The following is a 23,291-nucleotide window of genomic DNA, read 5'->3' as shown; positions in this document are numbered from 1 at the left end:
GGAAATGTCGGCGGATGATTTGGTTTATGCGAAGGTTGGTAGGGTGGAAGGTGGGCACCAGGGGCGTTCTGTCCTTGTTGCGGTTGGAGGGGTTGGGTCTGAGGGCGGAGGTGCGGGATGTGGACGAGATGCGTTGGAGGGCATCTTTAACCACGTGGGAAGGGAAATTGCGGTCTCTAAAGAAGGAGGCCATCTGGTGTGTTCTATGGTGGAACAGCTCCTCCTGGGAGCAGATACGGCGGAGGCAGAGGAATTGGGAATACGGGATGGCATGTTTGCAAGAGGTAGGGTGGGAAGAGGTGTAATCCAGGTAGCTGTGGGAGTCGGTGGGTTTGTAGAAAATGTCAGTGTCAAGTCGGTCGTCACTGATGGAGATGGAGAGGTCCAGGAAGGGGAGGGAGGTGTCAGAGATGGTCCAGGTAAATTTAAGGTCAGGGTGGAATGTGTTGGTGAAGTTGACGAATTGCTCAACCTCCTCGCGGGAGCACGAGGTGGCGCCAATGTAGTCATCAATGTAGCGGAGGAAGAGGTGGGGAGTGGTGCCGGTGTAATTACGGAAGATCAACTGCTCTACGTAGCCAACAAAGAGACAGGCATAGCTGGGGCCCATATGTATGCCCATGGCTACCCCTTTGGGGTCCCTCCGTGACTACCTGGTCAGGTCCATGCCCCCCTACGACCCACCCTCCCATCCTGGCACTTTCCCCTGCCACCGCAGGAACTGTAAAACCTGTGCCCACACCTCCTCCCTCACCTCCATCCAAGGCCCTAAAGGAGCCTTCCACATCCATCAAAGTTTTACCTGCACATCCACTAATATCATTTATTGTATCCGTTGCTCCCGATGCGGTCTCCTCTACATTGGGGAGACTGGGCGCCTCCTAGCAGAGCGCTTTAGGGAACATCTCCGAGACACCCGCACCAATCAACCAAATCGCCCCGTGGCTCAACATTTCAACTCCCCCTCCCACTCTGCCGAGGATATGGAGGTGCTGGGCCTCCTCCACCGCCGCTCCCTCACCACCAGACGCATGGAAGAAGAACGCCTCATCTTCCGCCTTGGAACACTTCAACCCCAGGGCATCAATGTGGATTTCAACAGTTTCCTCATTTCCCCTTCCCCCACCTCATCCTAGTTTCTAACCTCCAGCAACACGATCCCCTGACTTGTCCGGACTTGTCCGACCTGCCCAGCTCCTTTTCCACCTATCCACTCCACCCTCTCCTCCCTGACCTATCACCTTCATCTCCTTCCCCACTGACCTATTGTACTCTATGCTACTCTATCCCCACCCCCACCCTCCTCTAGTTTATCTCTCCACGCTTCAGGCTCTCTGCCTTTATTCCTGATGAAGGGCTTTTGCCCGAAACGTCGATTTTGCCTGTCCTCGGATGCTGCCTGAATTGCTGTGCTCTTCCAGCACCACTGATCCAGAATCTGGTTTCCAGCATCTGCAGTCATTGTTTTTACCAGAAAAGAAACCTGAGTCAGTTTAGGTAAACTGCACTCACAGAGGCTGGCACAGTCATTATGGGTCAAATGACCTCCTCCTGTGCTGTATCTATTCTACAGTTCTTCAGAAAACTTTACAAAACATGGGACTGTTGATTTTTGAATTTCACAGGACCATTTGATACCTGAGACTCTTGTGCATTGAAACAGTTCTAAAAGTTGACCAAACCATTGATTTGAAATGGCCGCAGGGATCACTTTACCCATAGAGGTTGACCAAGTATCATAACTCAACATGACTAATAAAAAAAATCTAAGCAGTCTGAAATTGCCATTGTTCCCAAGGGCAATAAAACCAACCAGGAGGCCCACATGGAAAGTGTGAGAATGTTCTCATAGAGTTCACATGGTGTTCTCTGGTTTGAAAGTATAGGTTAGTTGAGCAAGATTGGTAGATAATCTAATCTAAACTCTGGTTTCCAGCATCTGCTGTCCTTGTTTTTACCGAGCAAGATTGGTATGCTGCCCACTGTGAATGGCCAATGGCACGTGTGTTTGATGTGGCCCCAATCACTGGGACGTATGGGTTTCAGGCCTGGCACCACATCAGCGCTGCAATTCATATATCAGACTTCTCACTTTGGCAGTATCCTGTTACACGTTAGTGTGTTTCTTACGAAGTAGCAGCATGAGACAGCTAGCTTCACCTGTTGTTCAAATCTTTGAAACCCTTCCAGCATAATCTGAGGAAAACTGCACCATTCAGGGCCAACAGTGGAAGTCACAGGCTTGTTCATGAATTTGCAGAATATGTAGCAATGAAAATTTGATCAGTGCAGCAATTATCATGCAAGATTATTTGATATGCTATAACTTAGCATCAAACTCAAATAGTGATTTTGTGTAATGTGGTACTTTTGGAATCCTAATATGTGTATTGACCAGTGAAGATAAGTTTCAATAGATATCAATAGAGAGCCACATGACAAATTTCCCAACATACCCTGAGAAAACAGAGCTCATTTCAATGCTCCGTTAAATTGTAACTTTGAGCACAGGATGTAATTTATTAAGTTGTGTTAAATAAATTTGTGGATTCAAATATCACATACATGTCATGTATGCATCAGGAATATGCAAGAGATAGGAAATTAGTGGTCACTCCAACAAAGCCTGATTTCTCATGGTAACCAACAAAGATGTTAGCAACAACTGAGCCCAGAGGGGATTTCATGAAAACACAATGTATATGGACTTGGTGTCTTGAATTGCTAACTTCATGAGTTCAATAGGTACTGATTCAGACACTGGTAGCATATTAGACACTGGTAGCACATTAGTTTACATTGATATAGTAGTATGACACAAATGTTAATGGTTATCTTGAGTAGTACATTGGTAAATAAGCTAGCAATATTGGAAGAGTACATGAACATCCTATTTCTCTCAATTGCATAGATTTTGCATGGTCTTCACAAAAGTGAAGGAGTCTTTTATATTCTATGAAGAAAATTCATCTAAAATTGGGTGCCACAGCTGACTCGTCATTTGGCCATTTCATGTTGTGCATTGCCAGTCATAGATAAAATCGTGCACAAAGCGATATCACTTTTGTTTGTCTTGGGCTGCCCATGCATGCAAAGATGCAATGAGCTATGAGAATGAACCCTATTCTATTATGATTAAAACTTGTATCGGAAACCAATTTAAGGTTATCATTTCGGCTTTCAGTGAGATGCACTGTTATGTGCTAAAAGCTACATATAATAATATACAGGATCCTGTTTATGTAAACTGAAGGAATTCATACATATATTGCACCTTTTTCAACGGAAAGAAAAGGAGTCATGGCAACTGCCAATCTCTATCACGTTCCTATGGCAACACTCTGACAATTACTGTTTGCCCAGATCAACAATTCTTGCTGCATTTTCATGCCAGTGATAATCTCAACAATCAGCAGCCTCATACAGTGATCCCCTTTCGCAAATCTATTTCCTGCATCCTAGTTTTGATGAGCGTAAAACCAAAAGCTTTGACTTTTGTGTCTCCTTGCAGCACTTTATCTGTCTAACCTATTGACTGACAGGTGTGTGGCCCGAACTCTTTGACTGTGGTGGGGGGGTTAATCTGGCACCCACCAGGACAGCACATAATCTACAGCCAACTGAGAATTTTATTTATTTGACTCAAAGGCGATGTTTGAGCCTATTACAAATATGCAATAATTTTCAGGGAACGGTTTGTTAAAAGATAACTCAGGAGGAATATTTTATTTATTTTGGTTCATGGTGGAATTAAGAAAAGCCTGTCAACTGTTGTTAAAAAATGTTTAGCACGACTCATCTGCTAATTTGTGTGTTCAATATTGAGCCTGAGTCTTGGTTTCATTGATAGAATAATAATATATTTTTTCTCCCTTCTTCCTGAGAATTTCAATGCCAGGAATTTTCATAGGTTTGTTCAAATTTGTATTCATAAAAAATGACAGCAAATTTGCAGATATGGCTAATTTGGATTTCCCTGAGCTTTTACATAAGAAATGCAGCTAATTAAGGGACTTCCTAAGGAAACCTCCAGCAGTGGACTTTGTTGAAGTGCTTGCTGTTGGAGTGTTAGCTATTTGGTTCAAATAAATATTCGCTCCCACTTCCACCAATGTATTAATCTCTTTAGGGATGTAATAAAACCTCAGTATTATACCTTCAGCGTATTTCACTTTAAAAACCGTATAACAAGTTTAATCTTTGCTTATTTGACTTATTCCCTCACTGCTTAATCATTTTTAAATTTGCAGCAATGGCTGTCATGTGAGTTAACAATGAAGATAGCTGTAAAAAGCAACAATACTTGGAACAGCCTGACTCTAATGATTTCAAGTTTGATTTCAGTTTGTGGTTATTATCAATGAATAACACTCAATGCCCACTCATCCAGTGTTTCTGTGTATAAAAGGTGGGTGTGCCAACTGCAGTCAAGGCACTATGCTTTCAGTTTGACCTTACAATGCTATTACTTGGACAGAATCAATGGACTCTTTTCACTGTGGCCTGTGTTAAAGCAAATATCTGATTAGAAGCAGCTTGAATTGAACATCTTTAGACCAACTTAATAAAAGGTTGCCTTCCAGTGTGCTATAGTCCTTTATGTCTGTTTGGGAAGGCATTATTTAACTCCTCCTTCGAAGCATACAAAGTGAGGCAGAGTATTATAGCTTCAAGAACAACATGGACCACTACGAGAAATCTGGGAGAGTTGTATGAGAAGTCAAGCAAAGCCTTTCTTAACATCAGGAGCTACTCATTGCATTTTCCATGTGAGTACCCTGTGCAAAATAAGATTCTTGCTAGGGAGTGCCAAGATGCCTATAAATGGGCATTGTTGTTGACTTCATTAACTGCCAATTTCATTTCATAAATATATAGCTTACTATCCTATCACCTGGTGTGAGGAAATCAGACACCAAATCAAAATCAGAGTGGTTAAAGATGATTTCAGCTTGTTGCTTGCTTCAAAGTACTATCCTGGATACCAAGTAACAACATCTGAGGGCATGCTCCAGGACACCACCCACACTTACACCCCTGTCCAAACATCCTGGCATACAACACCTGCCAGTCTTTCAGGATTCTCAAGAGTCCTCTGTGAATTACTTAAGAAGCTTCTGCACTTTAAAGCTGCACTTCAAGGTCCACTGGCAACACAGAAATGCTGATGTAAGGGCACTTTATGCTCAGGGACAAAATCCAGCTCATGAATTGGACAAGGTTGCATCTCAGGCCTGTTTACATGCTCCCTTAGCACTCACTCACATTGAGCCTAGCTGGATATTCATAGCACCTTTCCTTGATGTGCCTTGTCCTTTTGCAATTTTCCCCTCCCCAGACTCCAAACAGAGTTCTGAGACTCACATTACTTCTGTCTTGCCTTGCTGTTTAGCACAGATAGTAGGACAAGCTAGGATGTTTGTCATGGTTGTCAGCAGTCATCAGTCAAGTCAGGGGAGACTGCCTTCAGTAAGAGGGTGCCTACACAGTAACTAAGAGTAGTCTTTGATCAGTGGCTTGATTAACCACTTGGAATGCTCAGGATCAGGATTATTTCAAAGATTGAGGAGCCAAATATCGGGCAGTCCACTACCCACCTTGGCTATTTCTACCCAGTTGTATCTCCAGAATGAGAGATAGGGAAGGATTGAGTGAGATTAGTGCTCGCAATAGCAGGGAATTAACCTTCTTCCTTCATTGCTGTGCATTTTTCCAGATGCTGAAAATGTGTTGCTGGAAAAGCGCAGCAGGTCAGGCAGCATCCAGGGGATAGGAGAATCGACGTTTCGGGCATAAGCCCTTCTTCAGGAATCCTGGGGGCTGCAGTGAGAGAGGGACTCACTGAAATCCTTGTAGAGGGAGGAAGAGAGCTTCTTCAAGGAAGGCATCATTGTAAGAGGATTCGCAGTAGGTTGAAGTCTTTGAGGAGAAAGTGAGGACTGCAGATGCTGGAGATCAGAGCTGAAAATGTGTTGCTGGAAAAGCGCAGCAGGTCAGGCAGCATCCAGGGGACAAGAGAATCGACGTTTCGGGCATAAGCCCTTCTTCAGGAATTTCCTCCAGATGGCTGAGTCCGCAGTGTGACAATCTCAGATCAGCCTGACAGGTTCTAACAGCATGGCATCCTTGCCATTCCTGAGCAAGAAGGATGTCCCTCCTCTACACAACTCCTTCTACCAGAATCTACTGGTGTCTGTCCGCAAAGCAGGGTGTCAATTTCCCCTTACCAGCTAGATCAGGAGCAAACGTCGTGAATCATGCAAGACAGCTCCAATGGACAATGCCTGTCTGGAGGTATAACAATCTTTCAAAAGTGGGCAGAGATGCCAGGCATTCAGATCTATTCTGGGTTATCCTGGCAATGGTGAGTTCTTCTGTATGACAAGTGGTAGAATCCAGTACACATTGGATGAGCGGGGCACTGTTAGGGTATACATAATGTGTGGAGTTTGGGACAGAAGTTTGAACAAGCTCACTAGGCCTCATGCAGCCAAACCCTCCATGTAACTCAAAGAATCTGACACTTTCCCAAAATATGATGGGCCTCAGACCAGTGTTTTAATGAACTAAAGAAACATGGTATCATTGGTAGTTGTCAAGAAGCAAAAAGATGGTTTTATCTTTCCACAACTAATAACATACATTCTACTGCCAAGATATTAATGATTCCCATTGAATTTTTTTTTCAGTTTGCACTCATTGTACGCATACTTTCTTCCTTTTGATGAGCTAGCAATCAGAGTGAGGTGATTTGTGACTATGGTTTTAGCAAGCAAAGTAATAAATTTCAATTGTATGTCTTCTTCTCTTCCCTTGTAATACCAAATTAACTTTTTCTTTCTCTCCCTCTCTCCGCTCTCCTCTCTCTCTCTTGTGCCCCCACCCCTCAACAACCTTGGATTCAAGTTAACAACAAACATTAAAACAATAAGTTATTTGAAACTTTCTTTTAAAGATGTCTTTCAAAAGACGAACTATCTAACTGAAATATTGAGGTGGATGATGGCCTTCTGTAATTAGGTGTCAATGAGTTACAAATATATAGGTTTGAAGGCAATTTTGTCTTTCCAACTCTGGAATGAAGATGATGTGAAGATTGGTGACACAATCTTGTGGTTTTTCCAAAGGACATAACACTTACTTGGGTTTGATGCTATTTCAGCACAGCTGGTAATGTTGCTAGGACACGTTGCTAGGGCACCACCCAGTTAATTGCTTGTATTATTTGGAACTGATTCAATATTTAACTGGAAAATTCCAATCCTCTGTACACTCATGCATACTAGAACCTGCATACCTTATTACACAGGGCCCTGTTTTTATGCAGACAGAATGAAAATACACATGTTGTGCCTGTTTCAACTGAACAAAATAAGTAACAGCCATTCTATAGTTCATTTCTCAAAGCAATGCCTAGATCAAAGAGACTCAACCTGCCTGGTTAAAATGTGACTGCCTCATCTAACTGATGCATTCTTCATAGCAATGTCTTCAACAATCAAAGTTGACTTGATAATAAGTTGGCTTGCTCCTCTCCTCCTGTATAATATTTTGTTTTCACTTAGTAGAGACATTCTTGGAAATGTCCTGATGCGTGCAAGATGAAAAACGTGACAAAATATGCCCTTTTTCAGCAATACATTGGATACTGTGTCTGAATGCATGGAGAATTCACAACAAGGTAGATCTTTAACAGCACAAATTGTTGTCAATGGACATGAAAGGATTGTGCTTATGTCGAGATGGCTGTAGGGTGACCAAGGCTGGGAACTGAATATCCAGAGGTATTCAGTAGTTAGGAAGGAAAGGAAAAAGGAAAATGAGGTATGATGTTAGTAAAGGATGAAATTATAGGAAAATGATATTAGTTCAGAAAACATAAATACATAATCAGCCTGGGTGGAGTCAAGAAGCAACAAGTGGTGAGAAACAACAGTGGAAGTTGTCAATAAAACAGTAGTGGTAAGGTGGGGGGGGATGGCATTAAAAAGAAAGTATAGGTGAAACAAGGACACAGTAGTTATTAGTGATTTTAATCTTGTCACAAAAATTGGTGGAGTTTTGGGTAGTGAGGAGAGTTGTCAAAGGATATAGATCAGGTGTAATGTTGGGTGTAACAGCAGATGAAGTGTAATCTGGAAAGGTGTGAGGTGATGCATTTTGGGAGGTCAAATGAAAGAAAAACGTCCACAATAAAGGTCAGGTCTCAAAAGAGCATTGATATACAGAAGGATCAAGGGGGTTACAAGTCCATAGTTCCTTGAAATTAGCAACAGAAGTGGATAAGTTGGTAAAGGACATGTATGATGTGTTTGCTTTCATTGGTCAGAGCATTGAGTATACAATTTGGCAATCAATTTGGAGCTGAAATAAACTTCAGTTAGGCCACATATGGAATATTGTATGTAGTTCTGGTCACCACAATCAAGGAAGAATGTCGCGGTTTTGGAGATGGTGTAAAAGAGGTTTACAAGGATGTTGTTTGAGATAGTCATTGCCTGGTACTTGTTTGGCACAAATATTCCTGATAGGATAGGACATCAGCCAAACATTGGATGTTATCCATGTCTTCCTGCATTTGAACATGGACTGGTTCACTACCTGAAGAGTTGCTGAACATTGTGCAGTCATCAAGAACCATCCCTACTTATGATGGAGAAAATGTCATGGATGAAACAGCTAAAGATGATTGGGCTTACATCACTATAGTTATCTGACAGATGCATCTGTGACAGGTGGTTTACTGAGCATGGGCCTTTGAGGCTTTTCCCGCTTTATTCTATTGTGGCGGGGGGGGAAGGGGGGGCCCATGGAGTGTGGTGGTGGTGGTGGTGTGTGTTACTTTGGAATATGCTTGTCCATGCTCGGCCTGACGCCATTAGACTTCATGAGATTAGATTAGATTAGATTACTTACAGTGTGGAGACAGGCCCTTCGGCCCAACAAGTCCACACCGACCCGCCGAAGCGCAACCCACCCATACCCCTACATTTACCCCTTATCTAACACTACAGGCAATTTAGCATGGCCAATTCACCTGACCTGCACATCTTTGGACTGTGGGAGGAAACCGGAGCACCCGGAGGAAACCCACGCAGACACGGGGAGAACGTGCAAACTCCACACAGTCAGTCGCCTAAGGCGGGAATTGAACCCAGGTCTCTGGCGCTGTGAGGCAGCAGTGCTAACCACTGTGCCGATCTGAGTCAATGTTGTGGACTTCCAAGACAACTCTCTCCAAACTCTATACCACTGTGCACCCATTTCTGGTGGATGCAAGGGAAAGTGATGTTTGTGTTTGGGACCTTCTAAGCTATAATTCATGAGTATGACTCTGTCAGGCTGTTGCTTGTCTAGCCTGTGAAGCAGTTCTCGGTCTTAGTAAGCAGGGCTTTGTATGATCTATAAGGTTGTTTAACATTGTTGTTTCTGGTGCCTTGATTGATGTTGCATGATGTTCCCATCTGATTTAAATCTTTGCTTTAGATTTTATGTCAATTTTCATACAACTGAGTGGCTTGGTAGGCAACGTCCGTGGGCAGTTCAAAGTCAACCACATTACTTAATGTGGAACACTTTGAGAACATAATTTAACTCAAAAATAAATTCTTAGAATTGAAACCTTTAGATCAAAGGTATTTTGCAACACAATCTTAACATTTCTTAATATTTTTAATAGAAATTATGACTAATAATTTGCTCTTTTGGCATGTATACAATGACATGATGTGATACATTTTTGTATTTCATACAGGGCAATCATCCACTAGTGTTTTGCTTTGGACCAATGAGTTGAAGTCCAAATCACTTGATGTGACTGGGGGAAAAAAAATCTATGGATAGGTGAATCTGTATTGTATATTTTACACGTGTCAAAAGTCACATTTAGCCCACAACTTATAAAATCCAAAGAAATTAGCCATAGTAAATTCCAATCTTAATTGAATTGATGTCAGTGAGTTTCATAATTAACTTTGTCTCTACATATAACGAAAGCAGCATGGAGAAGTGATTGGAATTTTCAGGCTAGAAAACCGATCTATGAAACACTAAAATGCAAACAACAGGATGCAGCTCGACTGTCAAGAAAAACATTCACCTCCGAACAAGCTGTTTTCGGGCGCTTCTAACAAACCCCATCTCATAGATTTAATTGCTTCAACACCCCACAATATTTTCAACTTCCTTTTCCTTCATTTTTATATTCGAGCAGTCCCAAAACATAATAATACATGAGAAAAGAGCTGACATATCGTGCATTGGACCTGTCGAAACTGCTCTGCCATTCGAAACAATCATTGCCGATCTTTGTCTTCAACTTCATTTCCCTGCCTGCTGTCAATATTACGTGACTCCCAGAGAGATCAAAAATCTGCCTTTTGTAGCCTTAAACATATTCAGCAATGAAGCCTCTACAACACCCTGCAGCAGAGAGGTCTAAAAATTCACAATCCTTTGATGTCAATGTTTTAGACGAGACATAGGAGGAAACAAAGAGGTGAGGGAGTTGCATTACTGGTTAGGAAGCGTATCACAGCTGTCCTGAAGGGATCTTGTGGCAAGGCATTATGGGTACAGCAGGGACGAGGAAGTGTGCAATTGCAATGCTGGGATTGTACAACAGACCTCCCAGCTGCCAGTGGGAAATACAGGAAAAGATATGTTGTCAGAGACTGGAAAGATGTGAAAATAACAGGGTTATTGTGTGTGATTTTAACTTCTCCCATATTGACTGGAACTCCCTTAGAAGAAAGTGAGGACTCCAGATGCTGGAGATCAGAACTGAAAATGTGTTGCTGGAAAAGCGCAGCAGGTCAGGCAGCATCCAAGGAGCAGGAGAGTCTCTTCTAGGAGAAAGTGAGGACTGCAGATTCTCCTGCTCCTTGGATGCTGCCTGACCTGCTGTGCTTTTCCTGGAACTCCCTTAGTGCTGGTGGTTTGAATGGGGAGCAATTTGTTAGGTATGTCCAGGAGAGTTTTTTGATACAGTATATGGATAGTCCAATGAGTGAGGGGGGTCATACTGGACCTGATATTGGGAAATGAGCCCAGTGAGGTGATCAATGTTTCAGTGGGGGAGACTTTTGGGAATACTGACAATAATTCTAAAATTTTTTAGATATTTATGGATAAGGACAGGAGTGGACCTCAGATGAAGGTGTTAATTTGGGAGAAGGACAACTACAACTGAATTAGGCACGAATTGGAGAATATGGATTAGGAGTGACTGTTTGAAGGTAAATCCACGTTTGACATGTGAGAGTCTTTTAAGGATCAGTTGATTAGAGTACAGAACAGGTATATTCCTTTGAAAATGAGGAACAGGAACGGCAAGATTCAGGAACTTTGGATGGCAAGGGAAATTCTCAGCTTAATCAAAAAAAAGGAAGCAAACCTAAGTTCTAGGCAACTAAAAAGAAAGTTCTTGAAGAATAAAGAGAAATTAGGAAGGAGCTCAAATGGGAAGTTTGGAGGGCTAAAAGGGGCTATGAAATGTCCTTGGCTAACAGGGTTAAGGAGAACGCCAAGGCATTTTATACACATATTTGAAGCAAGGTAGTAACTATGGAAAGAGTAGGCCCACTTGAGGATAAAGAAGGGAGGTTATATGTGGAGCCCAAGGAAATGGGTGAGATCCTTAATAAGTACTTTACATCGGTATTCTCCAATGAGAAGGATGTGAGGGATGTTGAGATTCGGTAAAGGTTATATGAATACTCATGGGCAGGTCCACACCATGAAGGAGGAAGTGTTGGTGTCTTGAAATACATTAAGGTAGACAAGTCCCCAGGTCTATGCCGGATCTATCCCAGGATACTGTGGGAGGCAAGGGAGGAAACACCTGAGGCCTTTACAGATATCTTTGCATCTTCTTTGGCCTCAGGCAAGGTTCTAGAGGACTGGAGAATTGCCAATGTCCTTCCTTTGTTTAAGAAGAGAAACAGAGATAATCCAGGTGATTACAGGGCAGTGAGCCTGTTATCAGAGGTGGGGAAGCTACTGGACAAGATACTGAGAGACAGGATTGAGTGTAGAAGGTCATGTCTCACCAACTTGATTGAGTGTTTTGAGGCGGTGATGAGAATTATTGACGAGGGAAGGGTAGTGGATGTAAGAAAGCATTTGATAAGGTACCTCATGGCAGGCTGATATAGAAGGTAGACTCTCATGGGATCCTGGGTGAGCTGGCTAGATGGATAGTCATAGAAGACAGAGAGTAGGGGCTGAAGATTTACTGGGATGCTGCCTGCTCTGCTGGTTTTTAGTTATAAGGTGAGGTTGGATATGAGAATGTGTATAGGGTATAAGCAGGCAGAGAAAGAGTTAAGTTCTGAGTTTTGTGAAACAAGAGGTTCAGCCTAACATGACTCAGATAAGAATTTACAGTTAACAATAGAAGGCTGGAGGCAAGGGTAATGGGTTTAAAGGATGGAAAAACATTAATTACTAAGAGCCATTTAACAAGATTGGAAGAATTCAGTATCCAACGTCAGCTAACAAGGGGAAAAGTATCCATTGTATGAATCCAGTTAATAAGATTACGAACATTCACTGTATAACAGTAAAGGGCTTGGTCTCTGCAATTGATACTCATTGGTTGTAATGGTCACCCAATTAATATATATGTTGCCTTATTTGGATGCTCCTCCCTATAAAATGACTATATAGTTCATTGAGAAACTGCTGTTCCAGAGAAGACTGTGAACTCATGTCCCTGTGCACATGGGCGATCGTTCTCTCTCCCTCCAGAATCCAGAATAAAGATGAAGGAAGTTAAACTATATTGTGTCTCTGAGCGTATTGCTTCAACTAAGGGGGGAACAGGACGACAGGTAGACCCGGATTGTTTCCAGTGGAAAGATGGAGGCTGTGGGGCGACCTGATAGAGGTCTGCAAAGTTATAAGGGGCATAGATAGGGTGGATCGTCAGAGTCCCATATTCCCAGCATGGAAAGGCCAAATACAAGAGGGTGCGGGTTCAAGGTGGGAGGGGAGAAAGTTTAGGTGAGAAGTGCGGGAAAGGTTTTCACCCAGAGGGTGAGGGGGGTGTCTCGAATGCACTGTCAATGGATGTTAGCAACATTGAAGGCATATTTTGATAGATATATGATGTGAAATGAACAGAAGGTTTAGATGTTGCACATGGACAATAAGTAGCAGGTCTAAATAAGGCTTGGGAATTGATGCAGGCTGGTTGGGCCAAAGGGACTATTCCTATGCTATATTGTGTTGTACTGCATTATATTGTATTTAAGTGAAGACATCTTTCCTTGTTCCAGTCCTAAATGAATGTAAACTTACCTGGAGACTGTGTCCCTATGTTTAGAATCCCCACCCATGGGAAACAATCTCTCAATGTCTATTTGGTCAAGTCTCCTCAGAATTATTTTACCTCATTCTTTGAAACTTCAGAACCTTATAGGTTACAATTTACACAAGCTCTCATCATAAGATAACTCTTTCATCACAGGGACCAATCTAGTGAACCTTTGTTGCACCGTCTCCCATGCAAGTGTACCAATCTTAAATATGGAGAGGAAAATTGCACACAGTATTCTACGGGTAGTCATAAAAAGTTTTATCTGATTCTAGCAAGAATTCTTTATTCATGTAATCATGTCCCTTTGCAATGTGATGTTTGCCTTCTTAATTGGTTGCTGTGCCTCCAGGCATTTTATATAAGCACACTCAAGTCTTTCAGAATATTGATATTTACAAGTTTCATGCCTGTTAATTTTTTTAAACTCTTACAAGCAAAGTGAATGATATCATACGTTTATACTTTATATTCCATCTTATAACATCTTGTTACCAATTCAAGAAACCTGTTTACATCTCTTTGCAACGTCTCTTTGTCTTTCTTACAGTTTACGTTTCCACCTAGATTTGGATCACCAACACAATCACAGACATAATACTATATGGACTCATGAAGAGTGACAACCTCAAAGAGCCACTGTCCTCAGTGAGTATCAGCTCAATTTTCCTCCTCAGGATTTCCTCCTCAGGACTTCATGGAGTCGCAGGTAGATAGGATAGTGAAGAAGGCTTTTGATATGCTTTCCTTTAGTGGTCAGAGTATTGAGTACAGGAGTTGGGAGGTTATATTGCGGCTGTACAGGACATTGGTAAGGCCACTGTTGGAATATTGTGTGCAATTCTGATCTCCTTTCTATCGGAAAGATGTTGTGAAACTTGAAAGGGTTCAGAAAAGATTTCCAAGTATGTTGCCAGGGTTGGAGGATTTGAGCTACAGGAAGAGGCTGAACAGGCTGGGACTGTTTTCCCTGGAGCGTCGGAGGCTAAAGGGTGACCTTATAGAGGTTTACAAAATTATGAGGGGCATGGATAGGGTAAATAGGCAAAGTCTTTTCCCTTTGGGGAATCTAGAACTAGGTGGCATAGGTTTAGGGTGAGAGGGGAAAGATATAAAAGAGACCTACTGGCAACTTTTTCACACAGAGAGTGGTACATGTATGGAATGAGCTGCCAGACGATGTGGTGGAGGCTGGTACAATTGCAACATTTAAGAGGCATTTGGATGGGTGTAAGAATAGGAAGGGTTTGGAGGGATATGGGCTGGGTGCTGGCAGGTGGGACTAGATTGGGTTGGGATATCTGGTCAGCATGGATGGGTTGGACCGAAGGGTCTGTTTCTATGCTGTGCATCTTTATGACTCTATGACTTTGTTGCATGGTGGTAGATGTACATAAACTTTCTTTGCTGTTGACAGAGTTGGGGTGCATTTTCTTAATAATGATATTGGAAAGCTGTAGTTGTCAAGGGGGCCGTCACTGCAAACCCACTCAGTTATGAATGAAAAACTGCATTTACTGGATCTCTTGAGTTTCTGATATTTTGAAGGAACAGAGACGCTACTATTTTACAAGCCTGTGAAGCAGAATTGCAAATAGCAACAGGGAAGAGACATTAAAACCTGCCAGAGGATGTCACAGATGAATGGGGTTGTCTTTGGCAATGACTAGTGTAAGGCCCCAGGAAAGCTGCCAAGGAGTAATTAGAGATCACCATCACATTCATCACAAAACCAGAACTTTATGCTTTGGAATCAATGCAGGAAAATGTTGTGTGACCTTGCCAGCTAAGATAAAATTATCTATACCATCTATTATTGAACTCTGTGACTTTGTTTGAAAGAAATACCAAATCCCTCATCAACTCAAACCTAGCGGGAGGGTAACCATAGACCAGACGAGGCCCAGTCAGGTAGTTCAGAAATAACCTGTTTTTTGTGCAGATCGGGTGGGCAGAAGTGTTTCTTCATACTTCAGAAGGGGTTCAGAGGGCTCTCTTACCCAAAGTTTCCACCTTTTCCACTCCTATCCAATGTAGCTGATTGCTGGAAAACTATCGTGCTGATAACAGGCTGTGAATTACTGACCTTCCACTGTTGCACTCTGACTTGACATCACACTTAGCTGGTTTTAGGTAGGTTTCCAGCAAAGGTTATTGTGGTGAGGTTATGTCAGTCAGGGCTCCACATTCCTGAACTGCGTAGGGTTGCTATAACTTTGAGGCTCACAGGCAACATGTCTGCACCTCTTTTAAAATTCGGGCAATTATTTCAGCAAATGTACTGTGTTACTGTGACATTATTTAGGCTGTTGTCACGCTGTGGTAACTATCCAAAACTGCGCCACATATCACAAATAGAGGATGTAGAATGTTCTCACGGCGGAGAGGGGCCAGCAAGAGGTCATTGTCCACATTGGAACCAACGACATAGGAAGGGAAAAGATTGAGGTTCTGAAGGGAGATTACAGAGAGTTAGGCAGAAGTTTTAAAAGGAGGTCCTCGAGAGTCGTAATATCTGGATTACTCCCGGTGCTATGAGCTAGTGAGGGCAGGAATAGAAGAATAGGAGGATAGAGCAGATGAATGCATGGCTGAGGAGCTGGTGTATGGGGGAAGGATTCATATTTTTGGATCATTGAAATCTCTTTTGGGGTAGAAAGACGTATTGCACCTAAAGGGGAAGGAGACTAATATACTGGCAGGGAAATTTGCTCGAACTGCTTGGGAGGATTTAAACTAGTAAGGTGGGGGCGTGGAGGATGGGACCCAGGGAGATAGTGAGGAAAGAGTTCAATCTGAGACTGGTACAGTTGAGAACAGAGGCGACTCAAACAGTCAGGGCAGGCAGGGACAAGGTAGGACTAATAAATTAAACTACATTTATTTCAATGCAAGGGTCTAACAGGGAAGGCAGATGATCTCAGGGCATGGTTAGGAACATGGGACTGGGATATCATAGCAATTACAGAAACATGGCTCATGGATGGGCAGGACTGGCAGCTTAATGTTCCAGGATACAAATGCTACAGGAAGGACAGAAAGGGAGGCAAAAGAGGAGGGGGAGTGGCATTTTTGATAATGGATAGCATTACAGCTGTGCTGAGGGAGGATATTCCCGGAAATACATCCAGGGAAATTATTTGGGTGGAACTGAGAAATAAGAAAGGGACGATATCCTTATTGGGATTGTATTATAGATCCCCTAATAGTCAGAAGGAAATTGAGAAACAAATTTGTAAGGAGATCTCAGCTATCTGTAAGAATAATAGGGTGGTTATGGGAGGGGATTTTAACTTTCCAAACATAGACTGGGACTGCCATAGTGTTAAGGGTTTAGATGGAGAGGAATTTGTTAAGTGTGTACAAGACAATTTTCTGATGCAGTATGTGGATGTACCTACTAGAGAAGGTGCAAAACTTGACCTACTCTTGGGAAATAAGGCAGGGCAGGTGCACTGAGGTGCACTGAGGTGTCAGTGGGGGAGCAATTTTGGGGCCAGCAACCATAATTCTATTAGATTTAAAATAATGATGGAAAAGGATAGATCAGATCTAAAAGCTGAAGTTCTAAATTGGAGAATGGCCAATTTTGATGGTATTAGGCAAGAACTTTCGAAAGTTGATTGGGGGCAGATGTTCGCAGGTAAAGGGACGGCTGGAAAATGGGAAGCCTTCAGAAATGAGACAACGAGAATCCAGAGAAAGTATATTCCGTTAGGGTGAAAGGAAAGGCTGGTAGGTGTAGGGAATGCTGGATGACTAAAGAAACTGAGGGTTTGGTTAAGAAAAAGAAGGAAGCATATGTCAGATATAGACAGGATAGATCGAGTGAATCCTTAGAAGAGTATAAAGGAAGTAGGAGTATACTTAAGAGGGAAGCCAGGAGGGCAAAAAGGGGACATGACATAGCTTTGGCAAATACAATTAAAGAGAATCCAAAGAGTTTTTACAATACATTGAGGACAAAAGGGTAACTAGGTAGAGAATAGGGCCCTCAAAAATCAGCAAGGTGGCCTTTGTGTGGAGCCGCAGAAAATGGGGGAGATACTAAATGGGAATTTTGCATCAGTATTTACTGTGGAAAAGGGTATGGAAGATATAGACTGTAGGGAAATAGATGGTGACATCTTACAAAATGTCCATATTACAGAGGAGGAAGTGCTGGATGTCTTGAAACGGGTAAAGGTAGATAATTCCCCAGGACATGATCACGTGTACCCTAGAACTTTGTGGGAAGCTAGGGGAGTGATTGTTGGGCGGTGAGGTGCCGGAAGACTGGAGATTGGCTAACGAGGTGCCACTGTTTAAGAAGGGTGGTAAGGACAAGCCAGGGAACTGTAGACCAGTGAACCTGACCTCGGTGGTGGGCAAGATGTTGGAGGGAATCCTGAGGGACAGGATGTACATGTATTTGGAAAGGCAAGGACTGATTAAGGATAGTCAACATGGCTTTGTGTGTGAAAAATCATGTCTCACAAACTTGATTGAGTTTTTTGAGGAAGTAACAAAGAGGATTGATGAGGGCAGAGCGGTAGATGTGATCTATATGGACTTCAGTAAGGATTTCGACAAGGTTCTCCATGGGAGACTGATTAGCAAAGTTAGATTCACGGAATACAGAGAGAACTAGCCATTTGGATACAGAACTGGCTCAAAGGTAGAATACAGAAGGTCGTGGTGGAGTGTTGTTTTTCAGACTGGAGAGCTGTGACCAGTGGAGTGCCACAAGGATCGGTGCTGGGTCCTCTACTTTTTGTCATTTGCATAAATGATTTGGATGCAAGCATAAGAGGTACAGTTAGTAAGTTTGCAGATGACACCAAAATTGGAGGTGCAGTGGACAGCGAAGAGGGTTACATCAGATTACAACAGGATCAGATGGTCCAATGGGCTGAGAAGTGGCAGATGGAGTTTAATTCAGATAAATGCGAGGTGCTGCGTTTTGGGAAAGCAAATCTTAGCAGGACTTATACACTTAATGGTAAAGTCCTAGGGAGTGTTGCTGAACAAAGTGACCTTGGAGTGCAGGTTCATAGCTCCTTGAAAGTGGAGTTGCAGGTAGATAGGTTAGTGAAGAAGGCTTTTGGTATGCTTTCCTTTAGTGGTCAGAGTATTGAGTATGAAGGTTGGGAGGTCATGTTGCGGCTGTACAGGACATTGGTTAGGCCACTGTTGGAATATTGCATGCAATTCTGGTCTCCTTCCTATCAGAAAGATGTTGTGAAACTTGAAAGGGTTCAGAAGAGATTTACAAGGATATTGCCAGGGTTAGAGGATTTGAGCTATAGGCAGAGGCTAAACAGGCTGGTGCTGTTTTCCCTGGAGCGTCGGAGGCTGAGGGGTGACCTTATACAGGTTTACAAAATTATGAGGGGCATGGGTAGGATAAATAGGCAAAGTCTTTTCCCTGGGGTCATGGAGTCCAAAACTAGAGGGCATAGGTTTAGGGTGAGAGGGGAAAGATATAAAAAAGACCTACGGGGCAACTTTTTCACACAGAGAGTAGTACATGTATGGAATGAGCTGCCAGAGGATGTGTTGGAGGCTGGTACAATTGCAACATTTAAGAGGCATTTGGGTGGGTATAAGAATAGGAAGGGTTTGGAGGGATATGGGCTGGGTGCTGGCAGATGGGACTAGATTGGGTTGGGATATCTGGTTGGCATGGATGGGTTGGACCGAAGGGTCTGTTTCCATGCAGTACATCTCTATGACTCTAAATGCAGAGGGAATTAAAATAATGATTTTTTTTTACATTTTTAACACTTTAAGGCTGATGTTTGGGGCTAGGTGTATGGGCCACAACCTCTTGTTTCACCATCTAATTTGACAAAGTTGCTCTAATGTAGCAATGAGGTTTCTTTCATTAATTATTCACAATAATAGGTAACTGCATATTAGTGTAAACAGCGCTTACAGTCACTGCAGCTACATGCACCGATGGGTATCATACTGAAGCCTGTTGTTTTGTGATTTTTTAAAATGTAAGTCGATTCAAAAGTGTTAAAGTTGCTAATACAGTCTTGCCACTTATTGGAATGCCGTGCGATTTTGTGCCAGCTAATCTACAGATATTTATCTTACTACAGTTTGGACTGAACTTTGCCTTATACATGTACTGATCTTATGTGGAATTTGACTAATTGTTGTATTACTTTATCACAATAATTAAAATTCCACAAAAAATATATCCATTAAGCAGTTCTTTGCTGTTTAGCAAAATAATCAGTTCAATTAAAAGCCATATAAACCAAATCATAATATCACTCAAATCAAATTTAATAATTATTTTGCTATAAAAGGTGTTCCCTGCAAAATGTCTGCTGCCAAGTTGCATCTGAAAAGCACCTCATGTCATCTGATAAAAATGTTTGATGATATATCACAAAAGGAAATCATTTGGCATTCTGTCTTTACCAGCTTTATTAAACAATCTATCCAATAAATCTCACTCCTCATGTTTTCCCCATATCCCTGTAAATTTTGCAATAAATTCTTGTGGTCCTGCTGCACAGCTACCTGATGAAGGAGCAGCGTTCCGAAAGCTAGTGCCTCAAAATAAACCTGTTGGACTGTAACCTGGTGTTGTGTGATTTTTAATTTTGCTTTTGAAAAGTTGGTGTTGAGCTGCTGTCCATTTTGTATAGAAATATCCACATTGCCATGAGGGTGGAAGTTCCAGGTTTTTGACTCAATAACACTTAAGAAACAACCATACACTTCCAATTCAGAATAGTTTGACTTGGAGGGGGCTTGTAGATGTTGGTGCTCTCATGCATTTGCTGCCCTTGTCTTCCTAGATGGTGGTGATTTTGGGCTTGGAAGGTTCTGTGCAAGGAGCCTTGGTGAATTTCTGCAATGAATCTTGTTGATGGTACACACTGCTGCTACTCAGGATCAGTGGTAGAAGGAATGAATATTTGTGGATGAGATGCTGATTAAGCAGGCTTCTTTGTCCTGAATGGTGTCAAGTGTCTTGTGTATTGTTGGAACTGCACTTATTCAGGCCACTGGGGAGTATTACATCACACTCCTGACTTGTGCCTTGTAGATAGTGGACAGATTTAGGGAGTCAGGAGATAAATTGTGTGCTGCAAGATTCCTCGCCTCCAACCTGCTCTTGTAGCCACAGTACGTATATGACTAGTCCAGTTGGGTTTCTGGTCAATGGTAACCCCAGGACATTGATAACAGTAACACCATTGAATGTCAAGGAGGGGTGATTAGATTATCTCTTAATGGAGATGATCACTGTTTGGCATTTGTTTGGCATGAATTTCCTTGCCACTTGTCAGCCCAAGCCTGTAAAACTGTACTAGAGAGCTGTATTACTGAGATTGATATAATGTGTAAATAAAGGAATTGTCTGGAACTTCTGAGACTCAGACAATACTCTCAGGAGCAGGGACTGAGACAGAAATCACAACCAGTTGCTATGTTGTTGTTGGCCCAGGACCCTGACACCAAAATGAGAAGAGATTATTCACCACGGAGCTGATCATAGTGGGCCCAGGATCCAGTTATTTGACACTGATGAACCCGTGCCCTGGACCCTGATCATTCACAGGTGAGGCAGAGATCTGGGTGCAGCACACTGCGAGTGAAAACACCACAGTCTCTGGGAGCAGTCTCTTCACAGTACAGGACAGAATCCTGAGATCCAAACCTCATGGCAGCCTAACCCATGAGTACTTATTAACCTACAGTTATGGCAGTAAAGACAGATTCACCCAAGTTTTTTTCCAATGAAATCCAACGTTGTGAAAAATGTACTAGAAAACCAAAAATGCAAGGCAAATAGTATGTTACACAAAGTTCATTAGCAAATCGTGTAATAAGGAGCACTAAATCACAAATGAGTTTATCTTTACTCTAACATATCTTTATTATATGCTAGTAATAAAAAATGACTTCAGAACTAAATAAATTTTCTCCCTATTATGCAATAATTTTAATTCTCCATATCTTCAATGGTCAGAGTAAAAAGCAAGGGAACTCACTTGTGCTTCACTATTTATACAAAGTTTTAACTTCTCTCAAACAAAAAAGAAGCCTTTACAACCCTTCATTTAATCACACTGAGCTACAAAGTTTCAAGTCCAAATGTTCTGGTGTGAAGAATTCAATTATTTCAAGACACTGATAGATAAGATTATTTTTGTCATTCCCATATTTCTGTTATGTGAATAATATATTGCAACTGAGCCCTCATGTATGCATAACATTAGATACTTCACAACCTTTGCCCTCAGACTGGTGATACACATCCACTTGAATGACTGGATCTATTCCTGGCAAAAGCGGACATAGCAGTTTCCTAACAGCAATACATATCAAAAGTAGAATGCCAATGGGAAAACAGATTTCTTTATTTTTTACTCTATTCTAGGCACAAAATATTGTAGAAAGCCATTGCTGTTAAATTTTAGACCGTCTGCTGGAAATAGTAGAGGTGCTTGCACCCTGCATATATGACCCCAATTCTGGGATTTTAATTGATTGCAGAAGACTGTAGGATAGGACTTTAAACTAATTGTTGGGGGTTTGGGCTGGTTGAAAAGTGACCATGGCTTGAACTTGAACATTCAGAGATGTACGATATTTCAGAAGAATAGGAAGGAAGAGTGCAAAGATCTGGAGGTTAGGTGGATTGGCCAGGCTAAATTACCCATAGTGTCCAGGGATGTGCAGGCTGGATGGATGCAGGGTTACAGGGATAGGGTGGGGGTGGGTGGGTGTAGATGGGTTACTCTTCAGAGGGTTGGTGTGGAATCAATGGGCTGAATGGCCTACTTCCACATTGTACAGATTCTATGATTCTAGGAGAAGGAAGTGGGGTAGCTCTGATAATAAGGTGTGAGATCAGTAGATTAGTGAAACATTATCTTGGTGTTTTGTGCCCCATTCCCCAAAAAGGCTCCAATAATATTACTAAAATAACATATTTTTTCCAATTACAGATGTTAGACTAACTGGCCTTCAGTTTCCTGTTTTATTTCCCTTCATTTCTTAAATAGAGGTGTGATATTTGTAGTTTCCCAGTCTTCTGGGACCTTTCCAGAATCAAGGAATTATTGGAAGATTATAATCAATGCTCCCCAATAGACTTTGCAGCTACTTATTTTAAGACCCAAGGATGCAGGTAATTAGATCTAACAATTTGGCATTGTTTTGTTCCATTAGTTTCACTGTTACATTTTTTCCAGTGATTGTACTTGTATTATGTTCTTCCTTCCCTTTTAGATCTTGATTTTCTAATATTCCTGAGATTTTGTAATGCTTCTACTGTGAAGGTAAAAAGAAAATATTGGTTCAAAGTCAGACACTTCTTGTTTCCCTTTATCAATTCATGAATCTTACTCTCAAGGACCAAGACTTAATCTCATTACTGTCTTCCTCTTAAATCTGTATAGAAGATTTTATCCCTGTCTTTATAATACTTGCAATTTTTCCCTCATTCTCCATTTTTTCACTTTATTTGTTTAATCATTCTTTGCTGATTTCTAAAATATTTCCAATATATTTCTGTGGTATACCATTAATCTTTGCAGACTGCTCATATTTTATTTCAGTTTGATGTCTTTCTTAACTTCCTTAGTAAGGCATAATGGTACATCCTTCTTAAACAATGTTTCATTCTCAAATGAATATCTTTGTCAAAAGTTATGAAATGTATCTTTAAATGTCTGCCTCTGCTTCTCCAATCCCTTTTTAACTTGCTTCCCATTATATTTTGGCCAACTCTGTCTTTATACCCTCATAGTAGACATTATTTATATTTATAGCACTAGTTTCAGACTCACTTTTCTTATCTTCAACAGAATGTGAAATTGTATCAAGTTATAATGACTTTTACTTATAGGATCCTCCACCATGAAATAATTAATTAATTAATCCTGTTTCACAACACTTTGCATGAAAAAACTCAAACTGGGATTATCTAAAATAATACAATTACCTAAAAGAGCCCTTT

The 23,291-nt window shown here is 41.7% G+C and overlaps 2 long non-coding RNA genes across 2 annotated transcripts in view; one reads left to right on the top strand and one right to left on the bottom strand.

Moving 5' to 3' along the window:
• The window catches only part of LOC122556573 (uncharacterized), a 114,585-nt gene that overhangs the window by 45,475 nt on the left and 45,819 nt on the right, over positions 1 to 23,291 (bottom strand). The window lies entirely within an intron of this gene.
• The window catches only part of LOC148147507 (uncharacterized), a 43,643-nt gene continuing 24,873 nt past the window's right edge, over positions 4,522 to 23,291 (top strand). The window contains exons 1-2 of the long non-coding RNA XR_015759638.1: positions 4,522 to 4,769; positions 13,869 to 13,966. This is a non-coding gene — a long non-coding RNA (uncharacterized LOC148147507). The remainder of the gene's footprint in view (positions 4,770 to 13,868; positions 13,967 to 23,291) is intronic.

The sequence above is a fragment of the Chiloscyllium plagiosum genome, unplaced genomic scaffold (assembly GCF_037043375.1).
Source record: "Chiloscyllium plagiosum isolate Xiang-an unplaced genomic scaffold, Cpla_swu_hap1 HiC_scaffold_16, whole genome shotgun sequence".
Taxonomy (NCBI): Eukaryota; Metazoa; Chordata; class Chondrichthyes; order Orectolobiformes; family Hemiscylliidae; genus Chiloscyllium; species Chiloscyllium plagiosum.
This window is presented reverse-complemented; position numbering and strand designations above follow the sequence as displayed.